Here is a 10,783-nt window from a genome sequence, read left to right as displayed (position 1 = left end):
ACTTTTCTGTCTGGTCTAGTTTTGAGCAGAATTCTAAGATCTCATTACCAAGAATAGCTTGAATTATAGGCGTGAGTCACTGGCACTTGGTTTGATGTATTTTTTAATTTTACTTATGTTTTAATATTTTTGTTTCTCTATAATGTACATCATTCTACACATAAATTTAGATATATGTATATATTTCTGATGACAATCTTTAAAAACGTATGTCTTTATACACATTATATATATGTGTGTGTGTGTGTGTGTGTGTATATATATATATATATATGTATATATACATATATACATATATATATATATTTCTGAAGACAGACTCCTTCTAAAACTTTTATGCTACTATTTTTTGACCTTTTTCATTTCAAAGATATACAGTCTATTGTATAGTAAAGAAAACCCTCAATATTACAATTTATGCCATATTTCAGATTGGGAAGCTTTGTCTGTATGAATAAGTTTATTTCTTTTGTTTCTGCTTTCCTATTCATAATTCTGTTTCTCATAGTATTGTTCTAAGGACTTTTTCTTTATCCCAATTTGGGGCTTGGACATAACTCATGTTCAGTTTGCTAACAGTAGTCAGTCTACCATTTGAACCATGCCTCCAGCCCAGAAATTTTTGTAGTTAATTGGAGATAGTACCTCATGAATTTTCCTACCAGCCTGAAAACCATTATCGCCCAAGTCTCCTCTTTCTTAATCACTAGTATTATAGAGGTGAGTCATGAACCCCAAGAGTCAATGACTTTTCAGGTCTTATAGATTCCACATGTTTACTAGTAATTGTAATAATAAAATACACAGATTGGGTAGCGTTAACACTGTAAATACATTGCTTCTGTGTTGGTTGTACTAAAACTCCAAGATCAGAGTTGGCTTCTTCTAAGGTCTCTTTCCTTAGCCTTCTGCTTCTCTTGGAGGAGACTTCAACTTAAATGCTACCTTTGAGATTCTGTTTCCAAATGCAGTCACTTTCTAATGCAATGGGTTTTTGATCGTTAGTGTGATTTCAGTGGGACATTATTGAACACATAACATATTACTTAATGGATAGGAGAAAATATCTAATAGGAAATTATTTGGTTTGGGCATGGAAGTTATGCTATATTTAAAAAATAGCAAAAGAGAGAAAGGTTTTATTAGAGCTTGTAAAATGAGGATGAACTCTTGACCTCAGACATGCCAAATTCTTACCCTGTCACACACTTAAATGCTTAGTGGTACTGGAAGATTTTACCCAAAAGCCTATACTTGTGAAACAGCATCTCTACTACTGCCATATCAGCAGATTGTAATTTGATTGCTTATTTTGAGGTAGTATCACTATACCTGGGCCTACATGGACAGTGGTCCTCCTAACACAAACAAAACACATTGCACCCAGCAAATGGTTAGCGTTTCTGAAACATTTTTTTGGCTGGGCTTGCCTGGAACTGAAATTCTCTAATCTCTGTTTTCTAAGTAGATAATATTGCAGGTTTTAGCCACTTTATCCACCAAAATTATACAATTTCAAGATATCTTGATATTGCCTGTCTTTGTGCTTAACATATATAGCTATCCTTAATTTTCTCCATCTTTTGTTTAGTACTCTGAGTGGAAATTTTGTAACCCCTCTGTACAGTGTGTTCACAAAAAAAGTTAAATTAAAAAAATTTTAAAAAAATTCTGTATATCAATTTTATAATAAAAAATGCATGAACAAAGAAAAGAAAGAAAACATTGACTTTCTTGATATACATGGCTTTGTTTGTATGGAATCCCATCACAATCCAAAAAATCTCCCAAAAGTTTATGTCAAGAATCATGGAAAAGAAGGCTTCAGGTTGGAAAAAAAAAAAACAAAACAAAATACTGATCCTTAACTTATAATTGCACTATATTTATAGTATTAGTCAATGCTTTCTAAAGTATGAGAAGAGAAGGAAGGCAGAAATGTGAAAGATGTCAGGTCTCTGTAGAATTTCTGTAGTTGTCACTTCATGTTATCTTTCTTCCTTAAAGCATGCTTTATTAAAACCCTCTGGGTGGATATTGGTTGGACTGATTGGTAACCTTCCCCCGGAAATGAAGCTGATTTTAGACTGCCAATGATTTGGTAAATAAAAGAATGATGAGAATAAGCACAGATATTGTCACAAAATAAGCCGACAAAGTTCAATTGCTGAACAGCAAAACAAAGCAGTTTCAAGTCCGATGATCCACATTGGGACATATATTGATAGATACATATGTATACATATACACACATACATGAAAAAGTAAATATCCAGTAGAATATAGAGAAACTTGGTGTGACAAGTACTAAACTATATCAAACTGGTTGCAGTAAAGGTACAGTAAAGCATCAATAGTTTAGCATAGATTTTGCATAGATTTGTAAAAGATGAAAATTTTTCCTTCATTTTATACTTTACAAATGTCCTTAGTATGTTTTAAGTTTTTTTTATATTGTAGTTGGAGCATCTATACAATGCTGAGAATTGGGATTACATAAAGTATGCAACATGAATAGGCCAGCCTGAATAGATAAGTTCATTAGATTCTTATTTCCATTTAACTACCAGGAGAAATGGAATTCAGTTCAGATTTTATGTAGAGCACTGGCCTTGAACACAAAAGCACCATTCACGTTGTGAGTTTAAGCCCTAGGATCTACAGAAACAAAAACACAAAATACAACTTGGAGTTAGATATTTTATAATGAAGCATTTTTTATATGCTCTACCTTGTTAGAAAGACTAGATTTCTGTGTTAGCTTTATAACCTACCATAATAAGTGATATTGTCCATTTAGTAAGCAGAAAGGCTTACTCTGATTTATAAGTTTGAAGGTTTCATGTATGTTCAGTTGGTTTTATTGCTTTGGTGGCCTGTGACAAGACAATGTCAAGGTGGGGAGTATGTCAAAAAGAAATGTTTCTGACCTAGAATGATTAATGGATAAAGGAACAAAGTAGATGAGAGTCCATGTTCTCATAGGTTTCACTCTGAAGAACTTAATCTCCAAAAGAACTATTCAGGTATTCTCCACAGTCTGGGAGGAAATGTAAAGTCAATTTTGTTTAACATATAGGTCTTTCTGGGGCATTCTAAATTTAAATAGCAACACCTTCACCAATGATAATGACTTGTCCAGGGGTGGAAGCAACTAGATATTGCTATAAATTCTAATCAGATATCAGCAGACTAAATATTTTATGGAATTCCTATTAAAACATTTTCTTGCAGGCTGACTGGGTCTTCATACTACACATGTGTATATCTGTGTGTATGTGTGTGTGTGTGTTTGAATAAACTAATATAGCAATGTAGCAGATAAAATTATTAGTATGGCCTTTTTCTTCTCATACCATGAAAGCCTGCCACAAATCCAATCAAATCCCATCCAAGATTCAAACATTAATGCTGTCCCAAAAGTTCTGTACACAAACCCATGTACATCCACTTCATTTAAGATGGCATTGGTATATGAGAATTTTAAGTCTTCCAATTACATTGTCACCAAGGAAACAACGTACAATATTTCCTTTAAAAATATCTAGATTGTAGAACACTTTAGCCAGAAAATTAAAGGAGTATAGTTTATAGGATTTAATTTAAATATTTAGTCACTGAAATGGATATTCAATATCCACAACTTAGAGCTCTTTTAAAATACATAATTGCAAACCTCATCTATTACCATCTTCCGTGAAGACAGTCCTTGCTGAAAACGAACCAAATGTGGTAAACCAATTAAAATGTACGCCATTGTCAAATGCTGTTGTTTAAAGCATGGAAGTGACAGAGCAATTAATGCCAGTGAACAGCCGGTTCTAAGCAGTATGAAAAGTGATTACTTTGTACTCTAGGTGGAAAACTCCACAGATGTTTCAGATTGTGCTTCGTTCTAGGAATTTGTGAGATACATTTGGAAAGCACAATGAATGAAAGCATGTTGTTTTATAAAGATTTGCTGGCTGAGAAACCAGGGAAAGAAAACTTATTGAAGTGTTTCAAATGAGAATACAGACAATAGGGTGGGTAAGATGTGATATTCAGCTTTAAATACAGACTGAAGCAAACCAAAGAATGGGATTTTTTTTCCCCATAACAAATGCTTTCTCGGTATATTGAGCTATACACTATAATGAAAAGTCGGGAAAAAAACACTGTCACCTGTTGAATTTCTTTCTTAAGAGAATCTTAAATGACAAAGATGAAGAAATTTAAGTATGTTATTAAAACATTATCAAGTATTACTTTAATTTTTGATTAAAAGTTAAAACAAACTGACAATTAGTCCATTAAGATCTATGTTTCCTGTCATATTTTGTTTTCTATTTGTTCCTCTTTTTTGGGTGGTGATATTTTTTTTTCAAAAATGCAACCTAGTCTCAATCATTACCCACAAAATTTGTGCTGTCATAGAATCAGAGAGTTTTATTTATTAAATTAAGACTATAATAGGCTCATTTTATGTCAACCCAAAATATGAACACCAAAATCATTTTTCACTAAAAAAAAAAACATAAAAAATCATGAGGACTTGGGGGAAGATGGAGGGGAGAAGCTGGAGGGTAAATAAGCTCTTGCACAGTAAATAGTTTTAGTGTTCCAGTGAACAGTCCTAGGCCAGAGAGTCACACCAAGTGTGCCATCACAGTACAGAGAGTTTGACCAGAGAGGGAAAATCCAGGCAAGATGACAGATCTGAGCACTTGCCAGTAGCCACAGCTACGGTGGCAGTAGGGACAGTGCCAGTGGCTGTAGTCACCATACCTACAGAAAGAGTCCACGACACAGGCCCCAGACATGGCCTGTGAGCGGATTCTACTCAACTCCAGCAAGAACTGACAAGGAGCAGATCTCTTCATCCTGCAGATCACAGACCAGAGACGACCCAGGAACCAACACTCTAGCATGAGTAGAATCCTGACATCCTCACTCCTTCTCAGGGGGCAGAGAAGAGAAAGCCATCCTTTCCCCACCACCAGAGATCTCCATCTAGGACTCTTACCTATGTAGGGCTGAGCAGCTAGCTCCAACTCATTCCTTGGAAGAAAACAAAGGAGTCATTTGGCAAGTCACAGGAAGTAGATATGACCTGCCAGGCTCAGCTCCACCCAGGGGAATGTCACCCCACCCAGCCAGTGGTAGCTCTGTCCTTGGAGGAGTGATTTCCTTCACAGGGCAAACAGAGCCAGAAGCTGCCCCTCCCTACAGCAGTCTAGACAAACATTTGAAACACAGGAAACATAAATCCTGAGAATGGGCTTCCCGAGTGTTTCAGGAGTTGCCCCTCAGGGAAAAGCTACTGTTTCTGTAAGGCCTCAACTACCCAGAACCTAGCCTCATCACAACATCTCCACACTGGAGGAAACAGCCATCTCCCTCATTTGTGATACTCAAAGCAGATCTCCCGCCCATTGAACTAGCCTGGGAGGAGGATCACAAAATCCTGGGTAAAGCAGAGCATTTTTCTGCCTGCCCCAAAAAACTGACTTAAGAAACCAATCAAGCAAAACGAAAACTAAACACCACAAGCACACCAGAGACTCCACCAAGAGACTGGTTATGGACACAGGGGAAATACAGGATCTTCCCATTCCTTCCCCCCAAAAGAACCCAAAAATCAAATCAAAAAACTCTTTTTTTAATCTTTTTTTCAATTTTAATTTTTTAAAAAGTGTTTGATGTTAATTTTTTTCTCATAATTTTTATTTTTGGTGTGTGTGTGTGTGTGTGTGTGTGTGTGTGTGTGTGTGTGTGTGTGTGTGTGTGTGTGTGTGTGTTTAAACTCTTTTGACCTTTTGGTCCTTTATATTGTTTTCATTTTTTTCTCTCTTTCTTTATTGTTTGACTTAATTGCTGTTCTGCTCATCCCCCGATACATACCTGCGGTCGATAATTAGATGCTATTCTTCATTCTTTACATAATTAATCCAGAAATTTATTTATTACTCGATTCAAAACGTCTTAGGCTGAACTTCTTTAACAGCAGTATTATTTCTTTACACCAATATAATTGTCAAGTAACTAACTTTAATTTTTTTTATTTTTTATTTTTCCATGTTTCCTTTCTATCCCTCCTTTCATCTCATCCTATCCTTTTCTTCTCTCAATATCATTTCTTTAAACTTACATAATTTTTAAGTGTTTCACTTCTTAAATTTAAATTTTTGTTTATCAATTTCTTATTTATTGTTTAAAAAATCTCTCTCTTATCACTCTGTCCAATCCATTTCCCGCTCAGACATAAGGGCTTGGTTAAATTCACTCTTCTCTTACCTCTCCACATCCCTCTAATCCTATTTTTCTCCGCATTTCTCCCTAAACCTAATAATTTCTGGTGTGTCAAATCATTTTTGCTTTTATTAGCCCATTAGTCCATGGTTGTTTGCAGTTGAATAGATTGTATCTGATGAACTAGATTGTATCTGCAGCCATTTTGACTGTGCAACTACAGGACTCAGGTTGATGCTTGCCTTAAAATAGTGTTCTAGCGCAAAATTGGTTTTACTTTCATACCAAATGGGCAGAACAAGTGGAAAAACACAAGAAAAATGGCAATTCTGGGTATATGAATTCTCAATCATGATAATCAGGTGACAGAATATTTAATGAATAATCCAGAGGAGAGTTCCCAAAAATCTCTACAAACACTAGTGGTAAACATGGTGAATGAATAGATTGAAAATTTGGAAAGGACACAGTGTGAGCGTGATAGAGAGCAAGAGGGGGTAAACCAAAGATTAATACAGGAATCTTGTGAGCATGAGGAAGCTACTCAAAGATTAATACGGCAATTGCATGAGCAGATTGAGAACAGTCAAAGAGAGATATAGTAATCGCATGAGAAGGCTGAGATTAGTCAAAGAGAAAGACAGGAATTGCATGATTGTGAGGAAGCTAATCAAAGAGTAATACAGGACTTGCGAGAGAGGGTGAGAATAGACCAAGATCAATAAAGGCATTCATGGAATCCATGAACAGACAGCTGAATGAATTCAGGGAGACCACAAAGGGAATTCTCAATAGAGCCCAAGAAAAGGACTGGGAGTCCAAGTAAATCAAATACTCAACACCAAATTAAGGAAGTAAAGTTCATACAAGACCTAAAACAAAGCTCCAACAAAGATTTGGAGCCATCAAAGCCAAACAATTAGAAGGAAAAGAAATTTTAAAAAACCAAGTAGAAAATCTTGACAGTCGGTTAGACCATGCAGAAGATTGAATCTCGGGGATTGAAGACAGACTAGATATTCTAGAGAAAGAATGTATAACTATCCAAGACAAATCCTAGAAATATGATAGATCTATTCAACATTTGGAAGGCACCAAATCTGAGGATAATGGGTGTAGAGGACCACCTAGAGACAGAAGTTAATGGTTTAGGAAATTTATTTAACAGAATCTTAGTAGAGAACTTCACAAACATGCAAAAATTAGGACTATTGAGATATAAGAAGCTTTTAGAACCACCAAACCAGACTTACAAAAGGTACTTAAAGATGTCCTACACATAGAAAACCAACAAGACCACAATAAATGCCAAGAAACAGCATCTAAGGGAATAAAATTAGAACTGAACACCAAAAAGCCACCAAAGAAAGTCCTGTAACACACGGAGGCTGAACAACACACTGTTGAGTCACCAGTGGGTCATGGAAGAGATTAGAAAGGAAATGCAAATGTTCATGATATACAAAAAAAAAAAACACATAAATTACCAGCTCCTCTGGGACACAGGAAATGCAGTACTCAGAGGCAATTTTATACCTCTGAGTTCCTACATCAACAAATTAAAGAAATCTGAACCAACAATTTAATGAGACATATGCCCCCCCCCTTGAAAAAGAGGATCAAAATAAGCCCCAATCCAGTAGATGGAAAAAAATAATTAAAATTAAATCAGAATTAAATGAATTAGAATCCAAAAAAGCCATAGAAAGAATCAACAAAACAAAGCTTTGGTTCTTCGAAAAAATTAACAAAAATTGACAGACGCCTAACAAATCTTATCAGAAAAAGAAGAGTACATGGAATTAAACAAACTCAGAGATGAGAATGGAAACATCACCACAGAAACAACCAAGATCCAGAACATTATAAAGGAAAACTTCTCAAACCTTTATGCTAATTAGTTTGAGAACCTGGTAGAAATGGACCTCTACCTAGCAAATATTGATATGCCAAAACTAAACGAAGATGAATTAAACCAACAGGCCCATATCAAGCATTGAAATAGAAACAGCAATAAGAGAACTCCCATCTAAGAAAAACCCAGGACCAGATGGATTTACAGTGAAATTCCACAAGGCCTTCAAAGCAAAGCTCACACCAATACTCCTCCAATTCCTCAATGAAATTGAAAGAGAAAGTGCACTATCGAACTCATTCCATGAAGCCATCATAGCTCTCATCCCAAAACCAGGCAGGGACTCATCAAAGAAACAGAACTATAGACCCATTTCTTGATGGACACTGATGCAAAATTTCTCAACAAAATTTTGGCCAATCGACTTCAACAATTCATACAAAAAATCATACACCACGATCACACAGAATTCATTTCAGGGTTGCAAAGCTGATTCAATATACGCAATTCAATTAATATAATTTACAACAACAACAAGACTAAGGATAAGAACCACATGGTTATCTAAATAGATGCAGAAAAAAGCATTTGACAAGTTCCAAAACCCCTTTATGATGAAGGCTCTGGAAAAATTAGGAATCCAGGGAACCTTCCTCAATACAATAACGGCTGTATATGACAAACATACAGCAAGCTTTATACTTAATGGTGAAAAACTAAAGCCATTTCCTCTTAGGAAAGAGACAAGGATGTCCAATCTCTCCACTTCTCTTCAATGTAATATTAGAATGTGTAGCAACAGCAATAAGACAAGATGCAAACATTAAAGGATCCAAATATGGAAAGATGAAGTAAAACTCCATCTTTTTAGATGACATGATCTTATATTTAAAGAATCCCACAGAATCCATTGCCAAATTACTTATGCTGATTCAAAACTTTGGCAAAGTAGCATGGTATAAAATTAACCCTCAAAAATAAATAGCTTTACTGTATGCCAACAACGAGAAAAGCATGGCTGAAATAAGTAAAGCAACTCCATTCGTAATAGCCCCACAAAAATTAAAATATCTAGGAATTAGTTTAACCAAAGAAATGAAAAATCTCTATGATGAAAACTTAGAAAACCTGAAAAAGGAAATCCAAACTGAACTTAGAAAGTGGTAAAAACCTCCCATGATCCTGGATTGGAAGGATCAACATCATGAATATGGCAATACTTCCTAAGGCGATGTAAAAATTCAATGTGATACCTGTGAATATTCCGACCTCATTCTTGAAGAAAATAGAAGAGGCAATCCAAAAATTCATATGGAACAATAAAAGACCCCGAATAACAAAAACAATCCTCAACAGAAACAACAGTGCTGGACGAATATCAATAGCAAATTTCAAAATCAAATACAAAGCCATAGTAATCAAAACAGCTTGGTGCTTCCACCAGAACAGATCTCAGGACCAATGGAATAGAATTGAAAACCCAGAAATTAACCCACTGACATATAGCCATCTAATCTTCGCTAAGAGAGCTAGAAAAATTAGAATGGAAGAAAGACAGCTTCTTCATTAAGTGGCTGGCAAAATTGCTTAATCACTTGTAGAAAACTAAAGCTAAATCCTTATATATCACCCTGGACCAGAATCAATTCCAAATGGAACAAACACCTGGAGTCACAGCAGACACCCTAGGTCTCCTTGGCACAGGCTGAAATTTTCTTAATAGAGACCCAGAAACACAACAAATCAAAGAAAGGTTAGACAAATGGGATTATATGAAATTGCAGAGCTTCTGCATGGCAAAGGACATAGATAGCAAGATCAATAAAAATCCCACCGATAGGGAGAAGATCTTCACTAGCCATACAACAAACAAGGGTTTCATATCTAAAATATACCTGGAATTCACAAAAGCAAATCCAATAACAAATCCTCAAAGAAAGAAACAACTGCCCAATAAAAAAGTGGGCTAAAGACTTACAGAGAAACTTCTCTGAAGAGGAAGGAAGGATGGTCAATAGACATATGAAGAAATGCTCAACTTCCCTAACCATAAAAGAAATTCAAATCTAAACAACATTGAGATACCACCTCACTCCAGTCAGAATGGCTATAATCAAGAACTCTAATAACAACAGAAGCTGGAGAAGATGTGGACAGAAGGGTACCTTGCTGCATTGTTGGTGGGCGTATAAACTTGTTCAACCACTTTGGAAAGTAGTATGGAGGTTCGTCAAAAGACTCCACATAGTGCTCCCCTATTTCCCAGCTATCCCACTTTTGGGCATTTACCCAAATGCTCACAAACATGACCATACTAAAGCTTCCAGCGCAACTATGTTTATTGCAACAGTATTTACCATAGCTAAGATATGGAACCAACCCAGATAGCCCTCAGGAGATGAATGGATCAAGAAAATATGGTATATATACACAATGGAATTCTATGCCTCCATCAGAAACAATGACATTGCCCCATTTGTTAGGAAATGGAAAGACTTGGAAAAAATTATATGAAGTGAAGTAAGCCAGGCCCAAAGAAATATAGGTCCGATGGTTTCCCTTATTTGCAAGAACTAGTATATTTGTGAGACAAGCAGAAACGATCAGATAAGTTGTGTTAGGCAAAATGAACCCCAAGATAAGGACTCAAATGGTTATTTTCTGTCTTGCTATTGTTTCTAGCATATTTATAAGATG

The sequence above is a fragment of the Dipodomys spectabilis genome, unplaced genomic scaffold (assembly GCF_019054845.1).
Source record: "Dipodomys spectabilis isolate Male_0828 unplaced genomic scaffold, ASM1905484v1 ptg000515l, whole genome shotgun sequence".
Classification (NCBI taxonomy): Eukaryota; Metazoa; Chordata; class Mammalia; order Rodentia; family Heteromyidae; genus Dipodomys; species Dipodomys spectabilis.
This window is presented reverse-complemented; position numbering follows the sequence as displayed.